General features: G+C 33.2%; 1 long non-coding RNA gene across 1 annotated transcript; it reads right to left on the bottom strand.

Moving 5' to 3' along the window:
* Nucleotides 1-1,219: 1,219 nt before the first annotated feature.
* Nucleotides 1,220-20,238, bottom strand: LOC104649009 (uncharacterized). The gene is made up of 4 exons (XR_003248252.2): nt 19,952-20,238; nt 11,500-11,543; nt 6,532-6,594; nt 1,220-1,649 (listed from the first exon to the last, which is right to left on the bottom strand). It is a non-coding gene; the product is annotated as an uncharacterized lncRNA (long non-coding RNA).
* Between the last annotated feature and the right edge of the window lie 1,431 nt (nt 20,239-21,669).

A 21,669-nucleotide genomic window follows, 5' to 3' on the forward strand; every position in this document is an offset into this window, starting at 1 on the left:
TGATGAATTCTTGAATTCTGCTCCCGTTTGAGGCATATGATGGAGGACTACCATTTATCACGAGGGCAAGAATGTCTTGCAAGAATTAAAGAGTTATTAGTAAGTGGTAATAGTTATGAAAATTGAATTATATGTCTAGTAAGTATACTGTAAATATATTTTGAGAAGTACCGAATTCAAAGCCTATAGCTTGATAATCGAAATTGTCAAATGATGTAGATTTTAGCAGCGTTAGTGGCAGCAATGGTGGTTCAGGGGGTATGACTTTATCTATTGGTTCAACAATTTTGCCCTTATCAATTGTCCAGCTGAATTGATGAAGAGGAATTCCATATGCCTTGATTGACTCGGAGACAAATGCCCCCGATAGCAAATATGTTTGGAAAGGTACAAACTCATTTGCATAATCCGCGATATCTGTACCGTGCATGATAACTTGTATTTGAGTTTCCTATGAGAAATTCAATGAAATTAGAATAATATTAGGTAAGTGAAATAACATATAGTTGGTATAAAAATTCAAATGTGGTTTGAATTGTTGGGAAAAGTTACTTTTTATGGGGAATATAAAATTTAAAGGATATGAGTATGAGGGGAGCTTTTGACATGGACATGATGGTTTAATCAACAGAATAAAGGCTACTGTAAAATATGTAAGTATTGATTTTGCCGATAATTATTTAAGGAACACAACAACAACAACATTAAGCAACACTTTTAGCAGAAAAATTAATTCTCAAATATCAGTTCACATATTTATTAGGTTTTCTGTGCGTTTACAAAATCAGTTGAGGAAGCATTATTTATCAAAATCTCTGAAAGCAGTTGAGGAAGACATTCTTTATCCTCCCTCATTATCTGTATAATAATATTTCATTTATTCTATAATCTTCAGCACTGTCGTTCCTAAAAATTTGCATGTGATTTTGCTTAAAAAACAATTCAATATCTTAAATGCACTGGTATCTGCTCAGGTTTCAATTCAATTTTTTCTATATTTTACAAAGAAAATCAATAGCATCGAATCCAAACAATAACGAACTTCTCTATACACAAACTATGTCTACAAAAGAAAGAGAATTAAAACGTGGATTTAGAGTGATAAGAAGTGCTTCGTATTAAAACTGACAAGCAACAGAACATAACTTCAACGTAAAATCAAATCAATCAATATCCAAATTTATTTAAAAAGAAACTTCAGAATTAAACTTTACCTAAGTTCTACAAACAAAACCAATTACATTTAACCCAATCTGTAACTTTTCTACAACAAAAGAAACGTAAAACGTAGATTTACAGTGACAACAAGTGCTTGACAGCAAAACTCACAAGGAACAATATTTCAACTAAGTAGAAGAGCATTGAACTGAAGATTACTGAGTCAAGATAGATTACAACCATTAAAAAGCAAAGTAAAAATGGTATGCAGTATATGTATTTTGCTACAAAGTAATTTGTGAAAGTAGATGAGTATTTATTAGTTTAGTGACAAATGCCTCTTCATCCTCTAATATCATCAATTGATATTTCTTGTTTCCCTCCCTGGTCGTTCGGGGATGACCTTAATCTACTACTTGAACTTTACAAATCCATTCTTCTGTGTTCTCGTCGATTTCGTTGGTATTCAATCTTTCTGTCATGGCTGGTAACTGAGATTAAATATGCAAGACAAAATCATCATTAATAGAAGAATAATGGTTTGAAATATAAAAATATATGAGATCAAATAATAGAATACAATAGGTTGTCTACCTATCAAAAGTGTAAGATAGCTTCACGAAAAAGCTTTTTCTATAATTTCGTCATTAACAATGTTATATGTAGATGTGTCATCATTGTTATCAGCTATTGGTGGCCTTATCAATATCTTAACACAATTAGAACTCTTGGCTCTTGATAAAGCAACATACAATTGACCATGAGAAAAGACAGGTTCACGTAAATAAATGCCAACAAAATCTAAAGTTTGGCCTTGTGCTTTATTAATTGTCATTGCAAAACACAATCGTATTGGAAATTGTATCCTTTTAAATGGTAGAGGTAACTTTTCCTCTTCTAATGTTAGTAGTGGTATCCTAGGAATGAGTACATGCGTATTTTTAAAATCACCATTAGATATTGTGGCGCTGATAACGTGTGATCTGAAATCATTACATATTAAGCGTGTACCATTGCATAAACCTTCAAAGGGATTTAGATTTCTTAGTAACATAATTGGACAATTTTTTTAACGTTAATTTGTAAGGAGGTAAACCAACGGGATTCAAAGTATGCAATAAGTGTTCATATTCACTTTGATCTTTTGGATCTATGGTCTCATCGGTAGCTAGATATGTTTTTTCAGTAGTTGGAAATTGAGTGACTAACATATCATTTATTTCGTCTACAAAATCATTTTTTGTTCTTAGAATAGAATGAGAAGTGATGAAAGAAAGATTTGAGTAAGAGATGTGAAAATTCGGATAAGTAACTTTAAATAAAAGATTCAATGAATCTTTTTCATTCTCGAATGGTATGACTAAATAATGAGGAATTTGAATTTTGCCTTTATCAAATTTTTTTCGATTCCATTATCAATTCTCATTAGGTATTCACAAAAGGTTGGATCTGTTTTTGCACGCATGTTTTCTAGCAAATGTAATTTTTCAAGTTGATTCCAAATTTGATAGCATAACAGACTTTGATTAATGAAGTCTTCTCTTTTTCCACTACGAACAACATGAAGAGTTTGCCTGAAATTCCCACTAAAAAAATAACTTTTCCGCAAAATAGTATTCTTGTTTCCATTAAATCTTTCAAAAGTAAGTCAAGAGCTTCAACTACTTCTTTTTTTTCCATTGAAATCTCATCCCATACTATAAGTTTTGCATCACGAATTAAAGATGCCAGAGAACTTTGTTTACTGATGTTACAACTGAACTTTCCTTCGATATTTATTGGAATTTTAAAACGGGAATGAGCAGTGCGACCACCTGGAAGCAGCGAAGCTGCAACACCTTCAACTTACAGCTGCCAAAGCTAGAAATCCTCTATATCTAACCATTGCTAATAGAGCACGATATAAAAAGCTTTTACCGGTTCCTCCAGGGCCATCTATAAAGAATGCACCTGATTTATTTGAAAATATTCTTTCTAAGATTATATTGTAAGCTTTTTTGGTGTAGTGTTTAATTTATTTTGTAGAAGCAGATCATCTTCACTCACAGTAAGATTTCTTTCATGGTAAACATCTGTAGCTTCTTTTGATAGTGCAGATGTTTTAATTAATTCAGGGAGTTAGTTTAAATTCATTAATATCACGACCAACTGAATGAAGAATATCATTAATATGCGTTAACACCCTATAATGAATTTCCGTTGTATTAATGTTTGGAATTCTCATAAAATCCTTTGATAAGGATATTTCAAATTTTTCCCATAATTCTTTTGGATTACTTGGGCTACAATATATCAGTAACATAACAAACAAATGTCTAAGACTTGCTGGCATTTGATATCTATAGCCTCAGACATACATTCTATTAAATTATTATCTGAAAGTAATAATCCTCTTTTTTCAGCTGCTTCTCTAAATGTTGTACATAACTTTCCATTAACCGTTAGCAAGTCTTGATATGATTTTGGTCCTCTTATGTTAATTAAAAGTAATCTAAGGTAGTATCATTCTCCTTCAGTAGGACGACAAGTGACAATGCGTCCAATAGCATTTCCACGCTTACGAATTGTCCACATTTTATCTGTTTTTGACCAGACAAAATATTCAGGAAATTCTCGATGTAATAAGTTTAAGCTTTTAGTTGTATCATTCACTGTGTTCATGACAAAAAATTCAGTTAACATTATTTTTTGAATCATTGGATTATTTATAATTTTACTAATATTATCAATACTTTTGAACGAAACAAGTTGTTGTCCATCAATATGTAGTTGAAGATGGTATACATTAGGAGACATTTCATTGATATTAAAAGCAAATATACGCCATGCTGCTTCAGGCACGGAAAACCATCTAGCTGATTGATATTCTTTTATCTCATCAACTTCTATATTTGTATCATTAGTATGAATCTGGAATGCGATTTTATCATGTCTTTTGCATATGTACATATAAATGTATTTAACTACTTTAATATCTGAAGAAATCTCAACGTTTATATGACAATTATATTTGGATAATAAAAAGGAATTATAAGGGACAACCCATAAAATAATTAACAAGATGTTTTCTAATCTCCACATAGTTTCCTATTGCATCTTCTATAAATAGGATATGAACTTTTTCGTTTTGTCATTTCATGAGCAAGCTCTTTTGGAAATTTAAATTTAAAATATCCTTTTTTCATACAAGGACTTGTTGGATTTAGTTCACCGCAAGGTCCATGAATCATGTGTTGTGTAAAGATTGAATATAGGTGAGGATTTACAGTAGGATTTGGTAATTCTGCAGAAACAAATCGATCATAGGCTTCAGGTGTAAGTATTTTGAATCTTTCATCAAGTATAATTATAAAATGAGCATGAGGGAGTCCTCGTTTCTGAAATTCTACTGTGTACATATATGCCAAGACTTTACCGAATATGTGTTTCTTTAACAAATCCTTTTTAGTTCCTTTAATTTTGCACGAAATACTCGACAAATTAAATCGGGTCTATTTTGTGATTCAACACTTGCTAGAAGATTTTCTTTGATCTCTGGCCAAGAGGGGTTACATGTAATGGTTAAAAATATATCAGTTCTTCCAAAACGCTGAACCAATGCAATTGCATCCATGTATCGTCTACGCATATCTCTTGGCCCTCCTGTAAAGCTAAGTGGGAGAAATTTGTGTTTACCTACTTGTGAAGCATCTCTTTCACCTCGTCATAGAACATCTAGCAATCCTCCTAATACATCTGTTCTATATAAATCCGGATTGAAAGAAGCAAAACTAATCGTTGAGTTTCAATTTTTATCCATTGGTCAACAGTGTATTCTTGAAACAATCTTCCTGAATGTAGAATTATATTTTCATCATCTCGCATTTGAAGTTGATAACAATAACATTCACGACAGGAGACACTATTTCTTTTACGTTTTCCTTTTGCATAACTTCAGCTTCTATATCAAGAAATTCATCAATTGTAGTCATATTTGTTACGCGTGGTAATTGTTCATTTTCACAATATTTTTGTCTAGAAGAAGAAGCACCTAAAGGTTCAATTTTCTGAATACCACAATGCCATCCATTTTGACCATATGGAAATAACAGTGGATACTGCAATGGATCATAACAACCGTAATACTAATTTACCAATTGACTCCTATTGCTATTTGTATATACACGAATATGAGGGGCGAGTGTATAATTTTGAGCATCTTGCTCTACCATATTCTAGCAACTTCTGATGCAATTGGTAAGTTGTACACTCTTTGATCTAAACCAGCATCGAATTTTAGAGCAATGTAGAAGTTAGATAATTGTGGAATATTTATTAGTGACTTTAGGAATATGGGTATGTATTAGCATTTAATATTTCCATCAGTTTTTGTACACTACCTTCATTCAGTTTGCTTGAACATTCCAATCGATTCCTCAATTCATTTTCACTATCAAAGAAATATAATTGTAAATTTCTTCCTTTCTCAGTAGCTGGTACTAAGTCATCTATAAAGTGATATATTTTTCCTTGAACTCGAAATGTGGATATACCTTTATATTTTTTTGCTTGTTCTTTGTCATAACTAACTCCTAGAGATGTGAATGCAAAAATGTTATTGTAAGTTTTTATATAAGTTCGAAACTGTTTAGATTCATTCGTATTTCCTAAATATAGATTTCTTAAAGTTGTCGGTGTTTGATGTGAAATAAGCCGCACAACACCATTGCCACAACAAAATGTTGGTGGTTCATACTCAAATCTTTTTGCAGTACAGAATTTACACCGGGGAACATCTTTTAGGGTAGCATAATTTGTTATCAGGTGGATGGTTTCCATGTAATTAACTTCTGTTGAACTACATCCTGCATAATGTAGTTAATTCTTAAAACTAATTTTAGTAGATAAAGATTATTTAGATTATAGCCTATCTAGTTATTTTACCTCTATTAAGAGTTTGCTCATGTGTAGACAATGTGCTGGTGCTGGAGCTAGCACCGATGGAGGCATTATTCTCGATGGCTGAGTTAGCCCGTCTGCCAGCTAGATGGGCATCTTTCTTATAAAATTGTGCCAGTTTATATAATTCTTGCCATCTAGCTTTTTTATCAGCGTGAGCTTTTTCAGAATTCAGTTGATTTCTATTACTTTTGTCTCACATTTGTAGAACTGTTATCTATCCTGAATATGATATATAAATTATATGTTTACTTTCATTTTCTTACTCATGCATAAAATAGTTCAAAATAATTATAACAAATCAAATTACATGCATAAACCAATTCAAAATAATTATAACACACCAAATTATTCTTTGCAGAATTTAGTAAAAATGCAGAAAATTAATACCGAAGGCAAAAGAGAAACCATAATAACGTGTGGAAAAGAACATACCTGTAGCGCTGAGACTTCAGTAGTAATAATTGCGAATTCCTATCTTCACACTGCACACAAAAACTAATTGTAAAAGGAATTTAGTATTTTCAACAAGTTTTATCTATCAAATATCATCTCTAATAGTTCGTCTTAAATCTATGATATTAGTGTAGCCATATGAATATATGAAAGCTTAGACAAACAAAACAACTGACTTATTAAACTTAAATACTCGAATGAAAATATTAGTACCAATCGGTAAGTCATAATGGCATTGTTAGCATATTGTAGTTTGTATGAGCTCATAATAAGTATAGTTGCTTTTGGTAGAGTTGATAGAATTTCTCTGATGAGGATGCTAAAGTCTTTTAAAAGTGGGGAGAAACTGAAAACTAATAAGAAAACTTTCATATGATTTATTTCTTAAAGAAGTAGGAGGCTTAGTTGTTGTTACACTCAGAAAAGGTAAACCGAATTCAATTAAGACATCTATTACGAGCAGTTATAAAAGGTAAACTAACTCCATTTAGAAAATGTATTCATGTTTTCCAACAAAATACATTGGCAAAATTTTAAGTCCTAAACACAATGACCATGCTGCCTATAATACTAATACCTAAATTTGTGTATTTGCATTGCTCTTAAATAATTGATAAAATTCAAATCGTATATAATAATGTGAAGTAATTGAAATACGTGTAAAGCTAACCGACAAGTGGCAATATTTTTATAAACGAAATGTGAAGTAGGAACAGATGTGGTGGATGATGTGTGTGTGTACACACTAATTAACCCCAACCAAGACTGGAAGAGTGGGTTGTAGCCATGACCATGGGGAATTCCTACTTATTGTCTCTCTTTTGGTGGGTAACTATTGAGTAAGTTTTATCTGATATGAAAGTACTGCTAACATGTAGAGTTCCTCAAAAGACTTATTTCTGCTGTTAAAATTTGTCATGTTACTCTCAGTCATTCCATTTATATGCACTGATGATACTTTTCCCGAAATATTATTTAATGCAATTCTATCTCTAATATTACATACTATTTACTAAACTATGATCTATAATCTATAGCTATACCTATATCCTACAACAAAATGCGAAATAATTCCTTCACTTTCTTAAACCTACCTGGAATTAGACAAAATATTGAATAGAAATGTCCTAACACTTCCTCAAAGTAAAGTTGCAATCCTGTACTAAAACCATCATCTACAAACATAATAAAGGATTTATTAAAAAAAATTATATATATTTTCCAATATGTATGTTGTTTTATTTTTTTTAGTTATGTAATTTATTAGTCATAATTATATAATCCCAAATGGACATGCAAGTTACGACATAAAAGTGACGGAAGTAAAATTCACATAGACAAGAATCATGTCACTCACTAAACAACACATATGTATATGAAAATTACGACAAATATTAGATAGAGAACAATTGGTGAATCCGACTTGTACCTCCTCCTAAGGTGATACATAAATTTCTCATTTTCATATCATACTTATCTTCATTAACTAATCCTATCTTATACTATAACACAAGGTGACGCCTCAATCTCAAGCAAGTTGCAATCAATCATATGAAGGCATATAATATAAACAAACACTCAAACTTGGCTTCGGTTGACAAGTTAACACACTAACTTTGAGTATGCACATTTAGATACCTCAACTCACGTTCGTTATGTAAGTTCAACACTCAAACTTACAAAGACACCTCGAAAGTTTGTGTGTCATATCAATGTGAGGAGTGGGGATGAGTTGGAGCGTTAGTTGCCAGTTAAGATGTCTAGATGTGCACTTTCTACCTCAGCTGTCAACTTACCGCAAACTAATCCTCCTTTATCTACCGGAAATCTGAGCAAACTCCTACTATAATACCACATATGAAGCATTTTCATGGACCACTTATTTGCTAATATAAGAGGACCATTTAGAAACAAAATCTCTTGGCTTCATTGTTTTCTTAATTGGCAATGTTTGGAGGCACAGGTCTTTGATAGGCTTATCAGTTTGTCCTAGTCTGCTTGACTTTAGAGAATCTCCTAGTAATGCTACAACACCATAGATGCCACTTCTTGAAAAATAATGCATATGTCTCATCATTAAATCACAATATATTAAGTCATTATAGGCATACCAATCGAGTTTAATTTCTATACGTTGACAGAATAATATCTTCTATACATTATAAAGTTACTAGTTGAACAGCAAGAAAATGTTCAACATTACACTGTCAGTGGATATAAATTAAATCTGTACTAATATCATTTGGCAGCTCCTAGTGTGAAGTCACAATATTTCTCCTTTTAACAAGATTATTGTAACAAGTTAAGAAGAAGGTACTATAATAGGAAATCTAGTACAATCACTGCAGACTTCAGGTGGAAAAAAATTACCATTCACATGTAAGGAGAGAAATGAAAAGGTGTCATAATTAATTGTTCTTTATTAGGAGGGGGGAAAGTTGCCCATATAAGGCCAAATTTATGGTATGAAAACATTTAATTGAGTGGTCATGGGGTTGCTGTAGGGTATCCTTTATGACTCATTTGGTCCCTTAGCTTAATATATATGCACATGCACTCTGCTGGCGCAGGCGGGGTCACAGTGATAGGTACAGATTTGACTGAACTCAATAGTTTTAGTTGAAATCCGTTCTCAAACCATGTAATTACGCTAAATGAGAACGGATTGTATGTATATAACAATCGTTTTGGTGGTAGAAATTAATATTCAAATGAAAACTTCGAAGTTTTTGATACATGAAAAATACTCATTATTTGATTGATCAAACCTGCAGATGGTGTTTTTTTTTCCTATTATACTCTCAATCATTTTTGACAAAGACATTTGTGGCTCTATCACAGAATGATTGTTGGAATTTGTATATGTAGGGTATCCCATGGATTATGAAATATAGGTAGAAAACAAGAGAAGAGCTAAATTTAGATTTTTGACAAGACATAAATAGCATATAATTTGAGAAAAAAACAACTGACTATTACGCGATGCGGTTTTTGTACTACCAAACAATTAGACATCAATTCCAAACTAATTGAAGTCGACAGTATGAATCTCTTTATCTACATTTGAAGTCGGCTATATGAATCCCCTATATCTGTTACTCTCAGTTTATGCTTTAGTTCATGGAAATTGTACAGTCACATATTAAAGCTTTGGGAAAATATTGAAGGGCACCATAAAACTATCCATAAAATCACTATTCCACTATCCTCACATATCTTTGAACACATCTCAATTGACTAATGCTTAAGCAAACTCTGCAGCTAAAAAGTCATAATGCAATAGGGATGTAGACAAATATAAGCATAACATAATTATAAGTATATATTAGGAATGATGCTAATAAGGAGAGGTGGGTTGCTACACCCTCTATATTCACATCAAGGGGGGAAAGAGAAACACCTGATACTCTTTTAGTTGTATAGATGGAGACACAAATTTAGTAGATGTATAAATGCCAACAACCCAACCTTGAAGAAAGAATTTAAGATTCTGACACATTTCAGTCATGCAAAATCAAGAAAATATCTCATTAACAGCCAAATATGTTTACAGTCATATAATCAAGAAACTATCCAGATAATCTTGTTCAAGAACCAAAAAAGACTAAAGCATACTGAAATAGTAGGTTTTTTACACACTAAAGAATCAAATAATTGGTAATTCTTTCAGAAGAATTTGGACCACCCAAACAAAACTAAGGGATCATAATTCTCACATAATTTCTAAAGAATATCAGGTCAGAATGCCTGCAAAACCGTTTCTTTTTTTCGACAGATAATTGTATTCGATGTTTCTTTCAAAGGTTTCATTATCTTCTTGTGTGCAGTAACTGAGCTGCTGAAATTTGAAGCTAATATTCAGGTCTCTGGAAGCAGATCAACTGTTATGGGAAGGGAAAGGCAAGGTAAGTTTATAGTTCTTGCTTGATTTCCTAATGTTCTATACAAACTATATCGCGTATTGATGTTGTTATGGATCTTCTGCTAGTCCACTCCGCGGTTCTCAGGTCAATGCAACTGATTTGCGTGGGGGAATATCATTAGTTTTGGCTGGTCTGGCTGCCAAAGGAATTACTGAAATCAGTGGAATCTCCCATGTTGATAGGGGTTATGAAAATTTAGAAATGAAACTTCAAGGTCTCGGTGCCAACGTAATAAGGATAACAACAATAACATACCCCGTGTAATCCCACCAGGTGAGGTCTGGAAAAGATAATGTGTATAACTTCTGGGTTTACTCGTGTAGGACTTACAAGTAAAGATCGAAGAGCAGCTTGAAGAATAACTCGGGATGTTGAAACTGTGAGATTATTCATTGCATTTCGCAATAGCCAAATGTTGCAGCTTTAGACAAGGCTCATTTGTCGATTTCTGTAATTGACATATGTCAGGAACTTCTAAGTTTATCAACCACTCTATACAAACTCTTCCAAATCGCTTCCTATAAACAGAAAAATACTCAAATGTAGTAGACCGTCTAAACTACCTCACAAAGGACTCGTGCATAGCAGAATCTGTCAATATAGTCCTGCTTTTATCATCTTCTGTTAGTTTGTGGTGCTGAATTATTTTCTTTGAGCTAGCTCTTTTGCTGCGTATTTTGTCCTTGTATTGACTTCCCAGTTATTGTTTGTTTTGGATTCAACAGTTCAATTATTTTGATAGTATGCATGTATAATTTTTTAATCACTATTGATGCAAAATATTGATCGGAAAAAAATCATATAGCAGCTCAACTAAGCAGTAACAATACATGAAAATAACTTAAAACAAAACACAAAAGCACAAAGTTTGAATCTTTAAACTCAGAATCAACAAAGTAACCCTAATATTAGACCAACAAAACAAATTACCAACTCACCAACTACACAGAACAAAACAGTATGAATTTAATCCCCACATCAAGTCAAACGAAGAACTCAAACCATAATAAGAAAGAGCTCATACCGTTATCGAAAAATCATGAAAGGCCTTTGGGCTTAAAAGGGTCTCTGCAACAATGAATTCAAGAACAAGAACACGTTTTACACAGTGCAGATTTGTGGTAAATTAAAAGTACAAAATTAATTGCAGCACAAAGATTTAGGAAAAAGAAGAAAAAAAGGGTCCTAAAAATCAGGATGAATCAACTATAAAATGAAAATTTCCACACCACATAATCTTAATCTAAGCCGTTTATTTTCGGAGGATCTTCAAGAGCTACACTTACAATAGTCGAGGAGAAGAAAATCAAACTATCATAAACCACAAAATAAATTATAAGGATTATACACCAAAGGCCAACAATAGCACCACAAGTAAGTTAGTCCCTAGCACGATAACTCCTAATGATCATAGTAATGTTCCCTGTAATGTTCTAGTTAATCAAAATGAGCATGAGAAGGGTACGCAGTTTATGCAGGCTACAGGAAATGGACTAAACGAGAAGAATAATCACAAAGGGAATGATTCTGTGGAAATATTCAGAGATCAAACCTGCAAAAAACCAACCAACATAACTCCCAACAATTTCAAAACAGACCTCCTATCAATAGTTCCTTCAGCAAAAATAATTCCATTCGAATTCCAGACCATTCACCCCCCATTGTGACCAAATACTTAGCCTCTCGAATCAGATTTAATAAAAATTGAAATCAGAGTTAATCAAAATCGATATGTCCCACCCATAGACATAACGCCTCCTATTATTAGCACTCGGCAAGAATACCCTTCCATAACCTTTCGGGAAGAAGATTTCAAAGTCAAAATGGCCAGCAGATGCAAGTACACCTTGGTTGGTAAAATTTACCAATTCTATACCCAAACTGGAGATAATCAGGAAGAGTTTTGTAGCCCAAACACATCCTGATTAAAAGACAACCAAAATTTACTGCATGTGAAAATATATGGGTTTTTCATACATGAACAGAGGAAGACAACCAAAAATTTGAATTGGAAGACCAAACTAACACTACATCTGATAAAAGAGAACCAAAAGTTACTGCATGTGAAAATACATAGGTTTTTCATACACAAAGAAAAGAAGACAACCAGAAATTTGAATGAGGAAATCAAAATACGCCCAAATGGATTACATTATTGGGATTTTTGTAACATGGAACAAGAATCACATACCCAAATCAAATTTGGGTATATTCACCCACCTAAATCAATCTCAATGAGCCAACCAAAAGGATAATCCAACATCAATAACAATTCCAAACGAAAAAATAAGTGAAAATTTTACACACCCAGATCAAATTTGGAACTTGAACATTGATTGAAAGGAAGATGAAGGAAAAAGAATGCTTAATTGAGACATGTAAAAGGTTACCTGGAGAAGGCTGAAGAGAGTGAACTTCCATGTGCAAATAGTGAATCATTATAAATGAAGAATTAGAAGGAAGACATGCATATTCATTTTATCAGAAGAAGACACGTTAGCTGAGAAAATGAAAAGGCAAAATTGATTCACAAAGAGAAGACACCTAACCATATACATAATTGTAAAGACCAAAATAACCCTTGAAGCAAGCATTGTAAAGACCAAAATAACCCTTGAAGCATTGTATAGACCAAAATAACCCTTGAAGCAAGCATGTTAATTATGCCATTTCTAATATAGGAGTAATATATATAGAGAGAGAGGGAATGTGTGTGGGGGGGGGGGGGGTCTTGTATTTTAATTCTACACACAATTTTCAAAGAATCTGCTTTTAGTAGTACTTAGCTTGTACGACACTGTTGTTAAATTAAACATTTTCATCTTCCAAATAAACGATATATATAATTATATTTTGATAAAAAAAATTATAAATATACAACTAAAAAATTAAAAAGTAGAGAGAATCAAATAATATCTGGGTATTTGTTAAGCTTGTGCGTCAAAAAAATACCCACTTCTTTCTAGGCTACACTGAATCTAATAAAAGAAAATACAAGTAAAAGTTTCAATATATTTTCTTAATACAATAAGAGAAAATGCACTATCATATGCCACCTTCACTTTAGCTTTGATTGGTTCGACAAATAAAGTAGCTATATTACCACACTGAATTACTTATTTTGCTGCTTGAACATTTTCATACTCCAGGAAAGTAAATCCTGGTATAGTGGCATGTATTACAGGTTCAAAAATTGACCTGCATTGTTCTTTGCTTGTCAAATCAATAACTTATCCACGGTCCATAAAAGTAATTGGAGAAGTTAAGAAAATTGGTATTTGAATTTATAGACATAGCAGAACAAACACATTAAGGAACGTTTTAATAAATAAGACCAGAGGTGAAGTCATAAATTTAAGTTTATGAATTCTACCTTTGATAAATCAATTTCATATATAGTGAATTTCGTAACACAAATATAAAATTTTTATAAAAGTTATTGGGTTCTGTCAAATTCAAAACTTTTTCTCTAGCTCCACCTCTAATTAAGACCTCTGAACGAAACTTACACAACTAGTAAATTCTATTTACCACATTATACCATTCAGTGGCATAAGATGAATTAATAATAAGATACTATTATTTCTTTTCAACCCAAAACCGTACGTACTTTGACTTTATTTAAAGAATTTACATTCTGTTAGAAGAAGTGGAAGATGAGTTAGTTAGAAGAAGTGGAAGATGAGTTAGTTAGTGGCAGCAACTAACTATTCAAAAGTTAGTTAGAAGTAGAAGTTAGTTAGTAGTTAGTTAGGCCTATTATTGTAATTTCGAATTAGTAGGTTGTTACATCGATTAGTGTGTAGAATTAGTTAGTTAGTTTGTATTCTGTTTTCAGCATCTGATTGCTATATAAGCAATGCAGATCCTCACGTGTAAAGAATGAATTCAATACAACAGTCACACTTTCTATTCTTCTTCTTCTTCTTCCTAAAGCTTCAAGCCTCTTCAATGGAGTAAAGGCTTGGAAGCTTACTGTTTTTGTTCATGGTATCAGAGAAGTGTGATCTGTACATTTAGTGGAGTTCAAATCTCTAGCAATTGGTGATAATCTATAGCTTAAGATCTACAGATATAGTGGGAATGAAGATAGATCAAAATGATCCATTGTACATTGGAAATTCTGATAATTCTAGTGCTGTGTTGATTCCAATCAAGCTGGTTGGGTCTGAAAATTATGGAGTTTGGAGTAGAGCAATGAGGATTGCACTATTAGGGAAAAGGAAGTATAGTTTCGTAACTGGTGCCTGCACTAGAGCATTGTACAAAGATGAATTGCATGAGCAATAGGAAACTTGCAATGCAATTGTGCTATCTTGGCTGATGAACACAGTGAGTGAAGAACTGCTTAGTGGTATTGTGTATGCCACAAACACTTTCTCAGTATGGAAGGATCTAAAGGAAAGATTCGACAAGGTGAATAGAGTAAGGATCTATCAATTACATAGAGATATCACCACTCTCTCACAAGGTACAGATTCTGTATCTCATTACTTCTCAAAGCTGAAAACACTATGGAATGAGTATGATGCTGTAGTCCCAAATCCATGTAGTACTTGTTCTCAATCGAAGGAGTATAATGATCATTTGGAGCAGATGAGATTGATTCAATTCCTAAGTGGCCTAAATGAATCATATGATCTGGCTAGGAGACAGATATTGCTTAAAGGAACTACACCATCTATGAATCAAGCTTATGCTATGATTATAGAAGATGAGATTCAGCACTCAAGTTGTATGGACAATGCAGTTGAAAAACCAAGCTCTATGGTGATGAGTGTTAACAGGAATCAAGGAGCTGGAAAGGAACATTACAAAGGAAAGAAATGTGATTATTGTCATTTCCTTGGTCACACAAAGGATAATTGCTACAAGTTGATTGGTTATCCAAGTGACTGGAAACAAAGGAAGAAACCAGGTTATGAAAATGGGAATGTAAACATGAGAAATGGTACAGGCACAAGTCAATTCAATGGATATGGAGGACAAAGTTCAGGAAATAATGGTGGATATGGGAGAGGATACCAAGCTGCAAACAACATCTCTAATGATCACTGTGATCATCCTAATGTTGTGTCAAGTAATCAGGTGGAAAATAATAACATACAGAAGGTGCCAAAGGGACAAACATTCACAGAGAAGGAATATAAACAAATAATGGAAATGCTGAACAGAGATGTGCAAGAAACAAAACAAGTCAATATGGCAGGTATTGAAACTTGTTTAATGACAAATAATGCTAGTCAGGATTGGATTGTTGATTCAGGTGCAACTCATCATATCATTGCAAATAAGCAGTTGCTAACTAGGAGACATGAATTAACAAAGTCACAGATGAATCAAGTTCATCTTCGAACAGGTGACAAGGTTACAGTCAGTCATATTGGTGAAACACCTATATTTGATAATGAAGTGGCCAGAAGTGTTTTACATGTGCCAGATTTCAAGTTTAGTCTATTGTCAGTGTCAAAGATTACAAGAGAACTAAATTGTTTTGTATCTTTTTACCCTGAATTTTGTGTGTTTCAGGACCTCTGCAGTGGCAGGGTGAAGGGGATTGGTAGAGAAGAAGAAGGATTGTACAGTTTTAAGGCTACCTTTTCATCTAGACAGAAGGAAGAAATAAAGTGTGCTCAAGAAATAGTAACTGCAGGAGCTGTAACACAAGACACAGAAATATGGCACAGAAGGTTAGGACATCTATCTCAACAGATATTGAGGTATCTCAAGATAGATACAAGCAGTAAAGGTGATAGAATATCAGATCATTGTCCTGTTTGTCCTTTAGCCAAGCAAACTAGACTTGCTTTTCCTATTAGTACTACTAGAGCATCCATGATGTTTGATGTTGTTCATATGGATGTATGGAGACCTTATAAGACTCCTACTCTAGATAGAAAGTATTACTTCTTGACTATAGTAGATTTGTATGGGTTCATTTGTTGCAGTTAAAATCAGAAACCATTGTAGCTATCAAAAATTTCTTCTCAATGATCAAAACTTAGTTCAATTCTCCTGTCAAGGTTGTGAGATCAGATAATGGCACAGAGTTCCTTAATTCACAATGTAGAGATTTATTCAATCATCTAGGAATACTACATCAGAGTAGTTGCCCTCACACACCACAACAAAATGGTGTGGTTGAAAGAAAGCACAGACACATCCTTAATATTGCAAGAGCAATCAGATTTCAAGCTCATCTACCTATCAGATTTTGGGGTTGTTGCATCAAGGCTGCAGTGTATTTGATGAATAGGTTACCCTCATCAGTCAATTCTAACAAGAGTGCATATGAGTTAATTTATTGTAAACAACCTAGTCTATCTCATCTAAAGGTTATAGGTTTTCTTTGCTATGCTACAACAGTGCCTAAAGGAGATAAGTTTTCAACCAGAGCTAGTGCAGCTATTCTCCTGGGGTACTCAGAATTACAGAAAGGATATGTGTTGTTGGATATTAACTCTACTAAGGTACATGTGAACAGAGATGTAGTATTTCATGAAGAAATATTTCCTTTTGCTAAAGTGAGGCCTCAACTTGATCCATTGGTTGATGTACATGGTTCACCTTTGGAGAGTCAAAATATTGAAGCTGAGATTGATAGTAGTGGACATGCAGACACTAATGTAGTTCATGAAGACAATCAGAGTAATGAGACTGAGGATCCTTCAGAAGATCAGATGTCTGGACCAAGTACAACAGAGGAAGCTTCTGAAAACACTCATGCTAGACCATCACAGACTGACTCTTATGTTAGAATATCTTCAAGAAGCATCAAGGAGCCAATATGGATGAAAGATTATACCATTACTAAAGGCCATAGTAGCACTAAACATCCTATGGCTAGCTATCTGAATTATGAAAAGTTAAAACCTGAGCATAGAAGTTTTCTGAGTAAACTTTCAGAGTGTACAGAACCTAAGAGTTTCAATCAAGCTTCACAAGATGAAAGGTGGATACAAGCTATGAAGCAGGAAATCAAAGCCCTTGGAGAAAATAATACTTGGCAAATAGTTGAACTACCAGAAGGTATGCATACAGTTGGTTCCAAGTGCATATATAAGATAAAGTATAAGGCAAATGGTGAGATAGAAAGGTTTAAAGCAAGACTTGTAGCAAAAGGATACAGTCAACAAGAAGGATTGGATTACCATGACACTTTTTCTCCAGTAGCCAAGATGGTAACAGTTAGATGTGTTATTGCATTGGCAGTATCAAAAGGCTGGACTTTGTACCAGATGTATGTCTATAATGCTTTCTTACAGGGTGATTTAGATGAAGAAGTCTACATGAAAATGCCTGAAGGTTTTGCAAAACCAGGTGAAAACAAAGTCTGCAAGTTGTTGAAGTCTTTGTATGGACTTAAACAAGCCTCAAGACAGTGGAACCTGAAGCTTACAAAGGTATTACAATCCACAGGTTTTAGTCAAAGTGCCCATGACTACTCACTGTTCACATTAAAAAGAAGGGAAGATATTGTCATTGTCCTAGTTTATGTAGATGATCTATTGATCACAGGAAGTAACACACAACTGATGCTGAAGTTAAGGCATGTCTACACAAACAGTTCAAACTGAAGGATCTAGGTGAACTTAAATTTTTCTTAGGCATTGAAGTGTTAAGATCCTCTGGAGGAATTATTTTGAATCAAAGGAAGTATATATTGGAACTTATTGCTGAGGCTGGATTAAAAGGTGCTAAACTTGCAACCACACCAATGGAGTCCAATTTGAGATTAACTTCTGTGGAACATGATAAAGCAAATGGCTATAATAAAGATGATGTGTTGCATGACATTACTTCATATCAAATATTGATTGGTAAACTGCTATATGTTACTATCACCAGGCCAGACATAAGCTATGCAGTGCAAACCTTAAGTCAATTCATGCAATCTCCCAAGAAATCACATATGGAAGCAGCCACTAGAGTGATTAGATATTTGAAAGGTTTAGTTGGTCAAGGAGTTTGGTTACACTCTGAACCTACTAACACAATTACTTGTTGGTGTGATTCTGATTGGGCAGCCTGTCCTATCAAAAGAAGATCCATCACAGGATATGTCATTAAGTTTGGAGAGTCCTTAGTTTCTTGGAAATCAAAGAAACAGCAAACTGTTTCAAAAAGCTCAGCTGAAGCTGAGTACAGAAGTATGGCATCAGCAGTCTCAGAAATCACCTGGCTTCTAGGATTGTTCAATGAGTTAGGAGTGAATGTTCAACTGCCTATTACAATCTTTAGTGACAGCAAATCAGCTATACAACTAGCAGCTAATCCAGTGCTACATGAAAGGACAAAACACATTGAGATAGATTGTCATTTTATCCGGGATAAGATCAAAGCAGGAGAAGTTGACACTGCTTATGTTCACACACAGTAACAACTCGCAGACATATTAATAAAAGGGCTCAGTCAAGTTTAACATGTGCATCTTCTAGGCAAGCTTGGAGTGATCAATGTTATGCACTCATCAGCTTGAGGGGGTGTGTTAGAAGAAGTGGAAGATGAGTTAGTTAGAAGAAGTGGAAGATGAGTTAGTTAGTGGCAACAACTAACTATTCAAAAGTTAGTTAGAAGTAGAAGTTAGTTAGTAGTTAGTTAGGCCTATTATTGTAATTTTGAATTAGTAGTTTGTTACATCGATTAGTGTGTAGAATTAGTTAGTTAGTTTGTATTCTGTTTTCAGCATCTGATTGCTATATAAGCAATGCAGATCCTCACGTGTAAAGAATGAATTCAATACAACAGTCACACTTTCTATTCTTCTTCTTCTTATTCCTAAAGCTTCAAGCCTCTTCAATGGAGTAAAGGCTTGGAAGCTTACTGTTTTTGTTCAACATTCTAATAAGAACTAGAAAACCTGAACATAATAGAACCGAGCAGTATCTCATATCCTCAGTCTCACTACTTACGAAGCCTAAACAAAAGCATTTAAGGGTATAGCTTAGTGGTCAATGAAATTGGTTAAGCATTATGTGGTCGACTTAAGTTTAAATACCAACCGAGAGAGAAACACTAAGCGGGTTTTGTCCATATTTCCTAGCCAAATTATCCTCTACAAACAGTCTATGAAACATGAGCTTACGCCCGCTCTCCTTCCTTAATATATTTGATTGTCGGATATGAACCTGACAATCCTTCATTATCGTACCTTATTTCGACCTTTTTTGGCCACACCATGACATACTTAATATAGTTCCTGAAGACAATCTATTTCGGCCTTTTTTCTGGCACTCCATGAAATACTTAATATAGTTCTTAAATTCACTCAACAAATTAGCTACGATTGCAAAGCATTCCTAGTTCAAATCTTGGTTAGGTCATATATTTTGCTAATGTCAACTCCTTCAAGCACATCATAAATTATAATTTTACTGCTCTTTTTTCAACAGAGTAACTAGGTTGAATGGGTGTCTCATGAAAGCTAGCTAGCCATTTTTTCTTCTTTTGGTAATTTTAACAAATAGTTAATGTACCTTTGAAATCAATTGGCCGACCTGACTCTCTCATAACATTTCCATCTTTTCATCCTCCATTAAAGATGACCTGCAACTTCCCCAACTTTCTTGAGTCACCAAGCACTAGTTTCTCTATAACCCTCTATGCTATGCGATTAGAATGCCCATTTTTATTTTAAGTAATGTTGTTTACCTTGAAAGATTCAAAAATTAATATGCAACTTCCCCAACTTTCTTGAGTCACCAAGCACTAGTTTCTCTATAACCCTCTATGCTATGCGTTTAGAATGCCCATTTTTATTTTAAGTCATGTTGTTTACCTTGAAAGATTCACAAATTAATATTAATCACTACAACAAAATTCCAAAAGGCCAACACATTCTACTTATAACTTAAGTTGGTTAGTATTTTACTAACAAATTATCAACATATTTCTAACTGACTTATAGTTTAAAACTTAACAACAAATTTATAACAAATTACCAACCAAAATCTTACTAATTAAGTATTTTAGTTGCTAAATACGAAGGAAAAAAATGACGTAAAATTTAGCAACATTCTATCAATGAATTACCAACTGAATTATTACTAACGAAGAATATATCGGTTGGTGAAATATGACCAAAAAAATGTTTATATAATTTAATAACATATTACCAATGAATTACTAACCAAACATTTACCAACTACTGGATTGTGTTGCTAAATTTATCAACCATGTATTAATATGTTGGTAAATTAGTAACAAAACGTAATTTGTTCGTAAACTTGTCAACCAATATCTAATTAGTTGGAAATTTTGCCGAAGAATAAAAATTGTAGTTAGTAAATTACTAACATCAATTAAATAGTTAGTACTATGCCAACTGATCATTAATTCATTGGTAAAATTTACAAACATATTAATTATTCGTTGGTAATATTACATATAAATGTTTAATTGAATAGTAACTATTATCAAATGTGGTAAAATTTATTGATAAATTATTAATTACTAACTTATATTTGAATAGTTAAATTTATGAATTGAAGTTAAATTTTTTGGTAAATCATCGTCTAGTGTTGAAACTTTCATATTCAGTTTGTGTCATTAGACGTTTTAACTTTTAAATTTTAGTCAAAATTTGTCTTTGGTCAATTTTTTTTGTAAACGTGCTCAGATTAAAACTATGTCAGTGTCATTAATTTTGAAACATCATTTTTTATCTAATAGGAAGGTTAGTTCAAGTTTTGAAGCTTTCGTTTCTTGTTTGTGCCGTTAGATGTTTTAAATCTTATATTTTGGTCAAAATCTGACTTTGGCCAATATTTTTGTGAACGTGCTCAGATGAGAATTTCGTCATCGTAATTGACTCCAAAAGTTATTTTTTATCTAGTAGGATGGTTGGTTCAGATATTGAGGCTTTCATTTTTAGTGTGTGTCATTAGATGTTTTAACTTAAAATTTTTGCCAAAATTTAATTTCGTCAATATATTTGATAAACGCGTTCAAATTAAAATTTTGTCAGGTGCGGTTAGATTCGAAAGGTCATATTTGATGTACTAAGACATGTGGTTTGAGTTTTGAGGCTTCTGTTTTTAGTTTTTGTCGTTAGACATTTTAACTTTTTAGTTTTGATCAAAATTTCACTTTCGTCAATATTTTGTAATCGTGCTCGAATTAAAATTTTGTCACTTCATTTAGCCATACAAGTTCAGTTTTGATCTCATAGGATGATTGGTTCGGGTTTTGAGAC

The sequence above is a fragment of the Solanum lycopersicum genome, chromosome 9, assembly GCF_036512215.1.
Source record: "Solanum lycopersicum chromosome 9, SLM_r2.1".
NCBI classification, from domain to species: domain Eukaryota; kingdom Viridiplantae; phylum Streptophyta; class Magnoliopsida; order Solanales; family Solanaceae; genus Solanum; species Solanum lycopersicum.